Consider the following 12,334-nt stretch of genomic DNA (forward strand, 5'->3'; position numbering starts at 1 on the left):
ACAATAAATAATTTTAATTTTAGTAAATATTCCATTTTAGGTGAAATTTATGCATGAAGAACTGATGCTAACAATGAGTGTTACTGACCTGAAAACTCAAATTCTATCAGTGAAAGAAAATGAGTGCTGATTGGTCAGTCTCATTTCCCATAACGGGGCTGCATTGACGCGAAAAGTAATTTGTATGCTCTCGCCTAACCTAAACAACTTACCACCGCTTTTATGCTAGGTTATAGTGAGGGTCACGTAAGCGTAGTTCCTAAAAGTGTAATTTGGCCATCTCTTCAGTGTTGCCAACTAATATCAGTTATCACCGAAGAGAGAAAAATCACAATGCTACATACTGAAACAACAATAATAATAATATAATAATAATAATAATAATAATAATAATAATAATAATAATAATAATAATAAGAGAATTAACAATAACAATGTTTTACTTATTTACCACATCTCATCTTTATGTTGCGAAGTGTTTTCTAAATGGTTCAATAAATTACGAAATATTATATTTTCCTTCTGGATTTCTTGCAAATTATGTTGGTAATTAGGATTAGTATGATTTAATATTAAAATTTATTTTGTCTGGTAACACGAAATTCATTGTTTTAACTAGACTGTTTACTATTCAAGAGACGTAACCTAAAAATGTATTTGATCGCGTGAAATGATTAGTACGAATTTCGAAAACAGAACACCACTTTAAAATGTGTAGCTTACTAAAATACTTACAAGCGCTTTCTTTCTTGGAGAAGTCGCTACCATGCTATTTCCTCTCTTGGACATTTTAATAAAAATCTAAACACGAAATAATTTCATTAAACTGTCAAATATATTTACATGCATGTTTCATACGAAGTAGGTCTATAAGTTATTTCTTATTTAATTACAGTTACCTGAATATAGAGTTGAAATGGAATCACAACGAAACAGAATTGAATTGTTTATTGATATTAATATTAATATTAATACCTGTATTACTAATTAATTATTAGTCCACAAGCCTAGGTACTTGCATTTTCATCATTTTACTGTACTGAAAACAAACGTTATTGCTGTCAACATAACAGAAAATAACTGCCAGTTGTAGTATTTGTCATTAACAGAAATTCGAAACGAAGTTGGTAAAAGAAAATTCAACCTGAGAGCTAGAAAATCACTATAATCCACCAGCGTATGTAGTAATAGGGGGAAAAGGTTAGGTTTCACCCTTAGGGTATTAAGTAAGCTGACCCGGACTATACACTTTTCCAAACTAACTCGATTTCAAGAAATTAGGTAAATCTTCTTCCTTTCCTTTCTCAAGATGAATATGGAACGAACTTGCCAAACCAGTGTTTGTCTGTAAGATATAATTTTTTTTATTTGAAATAGGATTTTTGTATTTTGGGCATTTTTGCATTTTTAGTATCGGCATTTATATTTAAATATACGAAAAATACTCATAGGCGCTTTTCAGGCACAAACATAATTTTTAGGCATTTGTAGGAGTTTGTGGTTCGGTTAGGTGTTTTAGGTCTATAGAATTTTAATAGTGAGATGCTGTGTACATGAAAAGTGGAGATATCTGAATAACATACGTCTAGGACGTAGCAAAAACAAAGGTACAGACCTAGAAATTCGTTCTCTAGTAATTGATGTGAACAAAACTAAAGAATAATTATTTTACACTCTCTATTTTGTAGAAGTAAAGACTTTTTATTTACTCTAAATCGTATGTGAATAAATGGTTTTTTCTAAGGTTACTTAATAGTTTAATGGATGATTACATTATAAAATAATTACGTAAGTATGCCAGTATCAGTATCTATGCAATCAATAAACGGGCATTGTTTTCTTTTCCGTGTCATTCCAGAGTCCCGCGACGCGGTGAAGTTTCCGTCTGGCCGTGTCCCTCTCCCTCCCCAGCTGAAGTGTATTGAGCAGCTTTTGTCTTTCTTTTATGCCCTCATTTGTGACACTCCTACCATTGATCATAGCGTTCAGTCTATTGTTGTTTGATTAAAACACGTAGAAGGCATCTGATAACAGGCCCGGTTTTGTTTTAAAATTATACTCCATTTAGAGATGCGATCCTCGGTCAGATATAGTGTCCGGACATTTAAGATGGAATGCAGATTTTTTTTTTTTTTTTTTTTTTTTTGTGATGAACGAATGTCGCTTCGTGACTGTTACCGTGACTTCCGCGGATTAACTGTAAGTGGATTCTAGTTGACCGTGTGGGGTGAACAAACGATCGTAAGATGTTTCGAGTTGAGGCTTCCTACACTACGATTGGAGGATGTGTCGAACTCAACGAAATATTTCCTACTGTGAGTTAAAATGCGTTCAGAATCAATACATCATATTTTTGTGCGAGATCGTGCGTATTTGCTTCGTTTCCGCACAAAACCAATCCGCGGTAAGTCTAAAATTCCACATTCAGTATTCCCAACCTAACACACATAACAATTTCCCTCTTCTTACCGCTTAAGTGACATATTGATTTTACTGCTTTAGGCTTTTAACATATTATTTTTAGAGACGTTCAATATAGTAATAATTATGAATTGGAAACTTACCACTGCAATTTCATCTAAATTGCACTGTTAATTATTGTTTTTAAATATTTGCAAAAATTAAGTAAACTCTACAACTCCACTAAAGTTACTGCATTCGTGATGCAAGTAACATTAAGGAAGCCGTGAAAAAATCAACAAGATTCCAGATACCGATGTTATTACTGCAATATGTTATATAAATAATATTGTTAAAATATTAAAATGAAAAATGAATCATTACATAACCTTACCGTTTGTTTTAAGTTCGCATTTATAGACTTGGGGGAAAAAAAGACAGAAGTATATCACGGCCTGCTGGAGTATAGTAAACACAGAAAACATTTTAAAGCAACAATGTTGAAGATAGATATTTTTGTTTTGCAAATTTGCCGTCATTGAACAGAAACCAAGATGGAGATTTCATTGCAACTAATTAGAAATTCCTCTTTCAGGTATGTAATAAACGATCTTCGCACAAAATAATGTACGATACACGAGCGGTATGTTTTCTTTCAATTCTCGGAAATTAAAAAAGCTCAACTACGTTTCGCCTTTTCAAACTTTTCCTCGAACATGAAAACTTCAACATACCGCTCTTGTAACGCATATTATTATTGTTCCCCTACTTTTTACTGAACTTTCTTTTTGTCTGTTTTTTTTTTTCCGTTTCTGTATTCTCACATCGTCGTAACGTTTCTCGTTTCTCACCTGTTTTTTATTTTTTTCTCCTCTTCCGTCTTAGATTTCAACGAATTTCCATTGCCGCTTTTTTATTTAACACAAGGTGAGACAGTTTCACCGAGCCATTTTAAAAGTGTAATACAACTTTTTAGAGTGAATCAAATATGTATTTAAACAACCTAATAGCTTATTATACTTTTGGATTTCTTTTCTTTTTGTTTATTTACTCTATTTCTTTATTTATTTATTTTTCATTTCTAGTAAGTTTGAAATTAATAAATACAATTAAAGATACACTAGCCCACTCCTGAATGAGTAAGACTCGTGTTCAGGAGGGGATTCCAATACAGACAAAAATAAAATTAAAATTGAGGGTGAATACAGATTAAATAGTGTTTAATATGTTTAAATCCAAACTATAAATCCAATACAAATGTTTTTATTTTATTTTATTTTTTTATTAATTTGGAGGGGATTCGTGGTTGAAATATTATTGGAATAAAATTTTTTTAATAGTCTGGGACCTTGACTTATGCTATGATAAAAAGCTGCATTGGTTTTACATTTTGGTTCATATTTTTAGTTCTATATTTATGTAGGCCTATATACCTTTCAATGTTATTAAAATTTCTATGAAAATATTTCAATAGAATAAAATAATACATTTGTTTAATGTTGAAAACTTTGAAACGTTTAAACAACAATTCAGTTGGGTAATCTTCTTTAAACAAATTTTTAATACTTTTTTCTGTAGTAAAATTAACGGATAAAGGTTGGATTTATGAGTTCCATCCCAACCTATAATACTATACATCAATATAGATTGAAATAATGTTAAATAAATTACACGTAAACAGTTAATTGACAAAATATTTCTTAGAATAACAAAGTAACATAATGTTTTACGTAATTTATTACAAATATAATGAATATGATTATTCCATTTTAAATGATTATCAATAATTATACCAAAGTATTTAAGATGAAGATAAAGTTACAGGAGAATGGAAAAAGTTACACAACGCAGAACTGCACGTATTGTATTCTTCACCTGACTTAGTTAGGAACATTAAATCCAGACGTTTGAGATGGGCAGGGCATGTAGCACGTATGGACGAATCCAGAAATGCATATACTGTAGAGTGTTAGTTGGGAGACCGGAGGGAAAAAGACCTTTGGGCAGGCCGAGACGTAGATGGGAGGTTAATATTAAAATGGATTTGAGAGAGGTGGGATATGATGATAGAGACTGGATTAATCGTGCACAGAAAAGGGACGGATGGCGGGTTTATGTGAGGGCGGCAATGAACCTGCGGGTTCCTTAAAAGCCATTTGTAAGAAGTATTGAAGTTATTTTTGACATGTAACGACTATATTGGTCTCATATTGTTGAAATGTTAGTTATTTAAGCACAACTGATAGTACCAATGTACAGAAATTGTCAAATAAATTTTTAAAAAAGTCTATATTCCACCTACATTAATAAAAATTAAAGGATTTTATGGAACGGAAATTATACCTACAGTATGACCACAGTGTAGTATATACAGTCACGAAGCTTGAGTTTGTGAGGGTACTAGGAACAATAGACTGTTCAGGTACTATTTCGCATTGTCTGTAATGAGGTGATAGTAGCGATACTAGTGGTTAGCAACTATCTATGGATGAATATTTACTACGTATTGAGCTTCGTGACTGTATATATTAGACTGTGGTGTGACATTCGGTTTCGATTGTCATGGAAATGCTTATGTTATATCCGACAAACTCAACAATGCGAACTAGTCCATTCCTATACACAGAGGAAACTGCATACTGCATAAAAATTTTTTAGTTGGTTAGGATAAAGTATTTAACGACATTGTATCAACTACTAGATTGTTTATTGTCATTGAAATTGGCGATAGGGAAATTGTATTTCGAGAGATGAGGCCAGAATTCACCATAGATCACTGAAATTCTCCTTATGGTTGGGGAAAACCTCGGAAAGAGTCAACCACATAATCAGCTCAAGTGGGAATTGAACTCACGCCAGAGTACAGCTCGAATAGACACTGTGGAAGTAATATAACTTTTTAACAGCTTATTCCTTGTGCAGTGAAAAACAAAAATTTTAATACCATATTAGCCCCAAATGAATAGGCTGCTTTTCTCTCCTTTGCAGTTTTTAAATAAAATGCATAGTTATCTAGCAAATTAAGTAAAAAAAAAAAAATCAATACGTACCGTTAACCTCCGCGTGGAGGTCGAGTCGCTAGGAATGTGGCAACTATGTAGCACGTGAATGGGATGGTCAGAGTTGGATAGGAAGTTGTAAATCTATTAGAGAAATCGCTGAACTGCACACGAGCCAAGTACGAACTTTACTTGACTTACGTTATTCACCCAAGCGTCCCGTCTGTGAGAACACGCCGATTTTAGCCACCTTAGGGTTGTCCTTGGTGCACAATGAAAGGCGAACTACATAGTGCTGTATGATGAAGATTAAATTATCAATTGTGGAATGCTGGTAAGGGAAACGGGAGTACCCTGCGAAAACCTATCACCAAGCACCGTCTTTATCCACCATAAATTCCATTTGGACCCGCCGGGACTCCAAACCCGGGTTACCGGCGTGATAAGAAGCCGATGCTTTAGCCGTTCGACTAACGGTGTGCCAGATATAAGAAATAAGAATATTGTTTCAAGTAGAAATGTGAACGCTTACCAACCGGAGATAAGATGAATTAAAGATGAAACTATGATTAAATTCTTTAACTCTTGCAATTTTTGTAAACCGTTGTCTTTACAGAATTCTACTCTCAGTTTTTCATTCGACAATTTTTTTTATTATTTTCTAGTGCCGCTGGCCAAATATCGGGCGCGCAATCTTCTGTTTTCTCCTCTGATAATCTCTTTCATTTGTTGTGATGCTCCCAAGGTATTCGAAATGTAAACTCACCTGTTACCAGATCGTGTCCTAGCTTTCTTTCACCTGTGGTTAAAGCCTGTTATTCCAGCAGACTTACAAACAAGATAAGGAAGAAATTATACCTCTCATGCGACACAGAGCACTTGAGTTTGGAAGCACTATAGCGAGCAGGAAGTTCAGTGTCCTGGCGATATGTAGACTGTCTTATTAAAATTCACTTGTCTAGACCGAAGGAGATCTATATACATAATCTGAAACAAGATTAATTTTTGGTGTACTGTAATCTTATGTAGGTGGGTACTGATTGCGGAATTCTAGGACCTGGGATCTGGGGACATGTCGGTAATGTATTGAAGGACTCCTGTGATAAAGTCCTCTTGTCTCATGGCCAACTACAAAAGAATCGCTTCGCTGTAGGAATAAACTGTCGGTTACGTGTAATAAAATTCGATCGCATTTGTTCTCAGAGTCTGAACCTCTCCATATTTCAGCCTGGAATTTATCTCCGGCACAGGGACTGATATCTTACAACTGGTGGGCCTCACATTCTGGGTATTGAGAGATTTTGCGCTTGTAAAATGGGTGGGTGTTTGTGCATACCGATTTGTAGTTGTAACCAAGCTCGAAAAGTGATTCCTAGAAATGAATGATTAAATGTGTATGATACGGTTAAATTCATCATCATCTTCTTCTTCTTCTTCTTCTTCTTCTTCTTCTTCTTCTTCTTCTTCTTCTTCTTCAAGAATTGGTCTTATAAAAATTAATAGTCTCCAAGAATTCTTAGAACAGCTGTTGGCTTCATCGTCTCTGTGTATTATTTATTGTTAGTAAAATAACATGTACAAAAATACAGTCTTAATTCTTCCCTGAAGGAGTAAAGACTCGTGCTCAGGGAGTTATCTAAACACATACTTAACTTAAATAAACAAAGATAATTATTTGACACAAAGTGGATCAAGAAAAAAAAATTATATACAATTTCAATTTTAACAATTTAAATCATACAAATACATATACATATTAAATCAATATATATTGTTTAAAAATTAAATTCCTAACGCTGTTTTTTAAATTTCTGATACTAAAATTTTCCAAATTTGGGTATTTTTCAATTTTTTTATTATATAACCTTGGACCAAACTAGGTACCATGACTAAGAGCTGTGCTTGTGAAACACTTTGGTTCCTCTAGTCGTATAAAATCGGATCTTTTAGTTCCATATTTATGATGATACAATTTTAATTTATTACGATTTTTATGTATGAAGTTTAATAAGGAATATAATAAATTTGTTTAATTTTCAAAACATTAAAATCAACGAACAAAAGCTCGGATGAGTAATCAATTGGTTTATTAAGGCATATTTTAATTATTCTTTTCTGAATAAGTATTAGTGGAGTGAGATTAGAATTACAAGCATTTCCCCATCCTAAAATTCCATACTGGAGAATGGATTGAAATAAAGCTAAATAAATTCTTCTTCTTCACTTCAAGGATTAGGTTCATGTTGAACCTGTTCCGGCGCCCATTTCGCTCTTGGTCTTCCTACATCTCGTCTTCCTTTTGGTTTATATCCCATTGCTAAAGCTGGCAGTCTGTAGTTCGGCATCCTTTGTAGATGTTCACACCACCTTCTGTTATTTCTCTTTAATTTCTCCAGCAATGGTTCCACCTCTAATTTCTTCCGTATATCTATGTTCTTCTTTTTATCTTGTATTGTACATCCTAGTGTACTTCTCATAAATTTCATTTCTGCTACCTGGACTTTTGATTTATCTTTTTCTGTCATTATTCTGGCTTCACTTCCATAAGTTAGCATAGGTACTGCGATTGTATTGAAAAATTTTATCCGTGTATCTTTTCTTGTTTTGTTTTTTAAAGATCTATGGATTGTTCCACAGACATTTAGAAAGTTATTAAGTTTTTTATGAGACGTAAAATATTAACTGGTAATATGACCAAAGTATAACAAAGATATAAATTGTTTCACGTAATCTATTGGATAAACATTTAATATGTTTATTCCATCGTAAGTGTTGGTCGATTGTAATGCCTAAATACTTAACTTCTGAGGATTCGGTTAATACGGTACATCCACAATTTTGAGAAGAACAATCAGAATGATGAATTTTGAGCCTAAAGGAAGATTGAGGAGATTTAAGACCACTGGACCTTAGTGAAAACGGAACAACAGTTGTTTTGGATGTGTTTAAGGAAAGAGCGTTTGAATTAAACCACTCTTTAATTACTTGTAATCCACTGTCTTTTCTGCCTACGGGTCTGTAGTTAGTCCTATACAGGATGGAAGTGAAATATCATTACAGATTTTCAGAGCGAATAGCTCATGTTGCATGTAGAATAAAAAACTGTAATATCATATTGGTGGAAAGTTAATAGTTTTTCATTAAAAAATTCCAAGTGTTTAACAGCCTCTTATTCGGTAACTATTGCGAGTAGGATCGTGATTATTGTCTATATCGATAGAAAATTTGATAAAGAATAATTTACTCCTCTGGAGTATTTCAATAGCATGGACGGTTTTTGTGTAAATTTAATTTTAAAAATCTCTCATTTCAAGTCACTGCAGGATGCGTGCAAATGGCAACGACTGGGTAGAGAGTAGCTCACCTATCGAGACACACAGATTTCGTTGACCTCTTACATCTGTATCACGAGTAGAGAGTGTTAGCGGTGATATTACCGGACTGTTGATACTTGAAACTTAATTTTCTAATTAACCGTACATGTAATCACAAAACGTAATATAGGTTTTCTATAAAAGTAAGTGTACCCTATCATCCCTTTCAATCTGCAAGGTTATTTCATTTCCCCCTTGTATAATTTTTGTGGGAGTCTATATCTCCATCCTTTCAACATGCGAAAGTCAATTTGTTTGGTGGTCAGATAGCTTTTCTTTCTTTCTTTCTTTCTTACTTTACGTTATTTTAACCTCTCCCTTTTAGATTACGACCCACGCCACACGGGCCTTACAGGGCCGCGACCTGTCGGGAGAGGAATTAATCTATTGGATCACATACATACTTTTTTGACCACACAAGGACATGGAGGTCCTCCCCAGATGAGAAATCAGCTCAATGCCAGGGCCACCTCCGATACAACACAAACATTTAAGACATTACCCAGCATTCACTCACACATATGAAAGGATTAAGGGAAGGATCGCCGTCCATGGCCGGACTTTCAAGAGGTACAATCCCGACATTTGCCTGGAAATAAGTGAGGAAACCATGAAAAACTTCAGGATTGCCGGCCCCTGGGATCGAACCCTCGACCTCCCAAATGCAAGGCCAGCCCTCTACCACGCTACTAGCCCGCTCGGTAGATAGCTTTTCTAATACACTAAAATATTCCTAATTGTTTTCTAATGTCTTCATTTCTGATATAGTTCGTCCTTCTATAACCTACGATAACTCTTAGGAATTTCATTTCCGCCACCTACAAATATATTTGTTTTGTAGTTATCCAGGTAATGTTATTTTAATTGTATGGCATAAATATTGAAAGCTATTCAGTGTTTTTCATCATCTCTAAATCTATCCAAACTTATCATATAGCCCATATATTTGAAATTGGTAATTTGTTCGATAGGTGTGTTTTGTACTAAAATTTTCGCTCCCATTATATCCCTTCCTCCGAATGTTATTACTTTACTGTTATTTGTTGATATACTTAAAAAGTCTTCACTATTTTTCTGTAATTCGTGTAGTGGTGTTTGAAATAATGGCCTGATAATATGTAAATAGTATATTTATTGTTTATAGTTTCTTATACTTTATTCTTAATACATTCTTCCAATTTGCTATGGCGTCGTCAATATAATAGTTAAAAACGGTGAGCGATAACAATGGGCACTCTTGTCTTGCACGTAATATAGTGGACATTTGTTCACCCCTTTTTCCTTTGTTTCCTATTTTGAACTATGTTTCTACATGTAGGGACTGAATTGCTATTAGTAGATGCTGAGGTATTTTGTTTTTATGTTATTTCCCATAGTTTTTTTTCCTGACTTTATCAAATGCTTTTAAGTAATCTATAAAGCCCACATGCGTTGATATATTATAGTCTATTCTTTGTGACTGTGACCAAGGTCAAAAAGTGATTTCGAGAAATGAATAATAAAATGTATGTACCGTTAAAGTATTATTATTATTATTATTATTATTATTATTATTATTATTATTATTATTATTAATTAAAAAACAGTTAAATGTCATATTTCCTTTACAGCAGCTTTCCTTTACAAAATTGCTATGTTAACACTGAATTAGCTCAAGATAAAAAGAGCCTTCCTATTGATTCCAAGAAGAATTTTCTCCTTCAGTCCCTTGGGCGTTTGTAAATCAGTTTTGTAAATAAAAGCTGTCGTTACTGTTTGTTGAATTGTTAGCTAGATTGGAAGAGGAGGTACAATTGTCTGTGTGAAAGATTAATATTGACAGCGCAATTGGAAAATATTACAGTGGTTTTCGATAAAACTATGCATTAGTAAATGTAATGAACAATATATTGGACATAATGTTTAAGTTATAAATAATTTAGCATGGATGTAATGGACAAATGAATTATAAATGTGATGCTTTGATACAAAAAGTGATATATACACTGGGGATAGCTCATAAATTCATAATTTCTGACAGTGAAGTGAATAACAGAATAAATTTACACCTACAGTGGGAGGAAAATAAAGGTAATGGAGAAACATACGTATTCAATAGACATGTCCTTAAATATACCGGCATTAGCTGAGTTATCTCTTACATAAACCTGTTAGTGAAACAGTAGTTTCAAACATTAATTCCACCCTTCTGTATGTGTATGAAACATATCTAGAACTGCTGGATTAAAAGGGTCAAGTGGATACCTCCCTTCTACACACACACGCACGCACCCCCTTCACAGTACATAGTTTTCTATCCAAAGTCTTTCTCTGCAAACCCAGCATTCTTCAATCATGTCTTTTCTGCCTTCCTCTCCGTCTCCACATACGAGCCATATATCTTAATCTATACTAATAATAAATTTGTAGCCGAAATTTTTCTGGTAATTTTCGATTTTCCAAAAATAATTGGTGTTAACATGTATAATTAACCATCCTGAAACCGAAAATCGCTTTTTTGAAATTTTTGTCTGTATGTCTGTCTGTATGTCTGTCTGGATGTTTGTTAACTTACCTTTTCACGCGATAATGGCTGGACGGATTTCGATGCAAATTGGAATATAAATTATGTTCGTTGTAACTTAGATTTTAGGCTATATGGCATTCAAAATACGTTATTCAAAAGGTCTTAATATTAAAAACAAAATCAAGACAATAAATTCTAAACTTAATAACGGGTTATAAGGGGGCCTGAATTAAATAAATCGAAATATCTCGCTTATTATTGATTTTTGTGAAAACGTTACATAACAAAAGTTTCTTTAAAATGATTTCTGATAAGTTTTATTCTTTGAATAATTTTGATAGGACTGATATTTAATGAGATAAATGAGTTTTAAAATTAAAATAACTGCCATCTAAGGCGGTGTATTGAAATAAAAAACAAATGACTTCGTCTATAAGGGGCCTTGGACACAACAATCGAAAGCTATGAAACATAGCCTACAGACAATGTTTCTGTGTTTGTATGAAGTAATATCGGAAGCTAAATTAACCGATTTGTATAATTAATTATTATTTCATCATTGGAAAGTTTAGTTTCTCTGGATGGACATAATGCTATAATGTTACAGTAACTTGTGAGTGAATTGAGGACAGGTAAGATTAAAATAGCTTCTTATGCACAGAAAACTTGATAGGTTATTCTCTATATATCCATTTCCTGTATTTCTTAAAATAATGTTTATGAACATATTCATTTTTATCTCAGATAATTAACGAACAACGAGAGTGTATTGATTTAGTATGCAGTAATAGTACGTTAGCTTAGCAATCCATTATTGTATAATTCAAATTTTATTTATGCTCAATTGAACCGTGTTAAAATACATAAAATATATATGCAATAAATGCAATGCAAAAAAATTGGGTAATGAGCCAAGCAGATTATGTTGCGCTGTTGTAAAAGCTGTTCCTCCTGAGATTCAAGAGCTCCCACAACAAATTAAAAACTTTCTAATTCGAGTACATCCGTTATCAACACACTTTTTACGTAATATAATATAATATAATATAATATAA

The sequence above is a fragment of the Periplaneta americana genome, chromosome 9 (assembly GCF_040183065.1).
Source record: "Periplaneta americana isolate PAMFEO1 chromosome 9, P.americana_PAMFEO1_priV1, whole genome shotgun sequence".
In the NCBI taxonomy this organism is placed as follows: Eukaryota; Metazoa; Arthropoda; class Insecta; order Blattodea; family Blattidae; genus Periplaneta; species Periplaneta americana.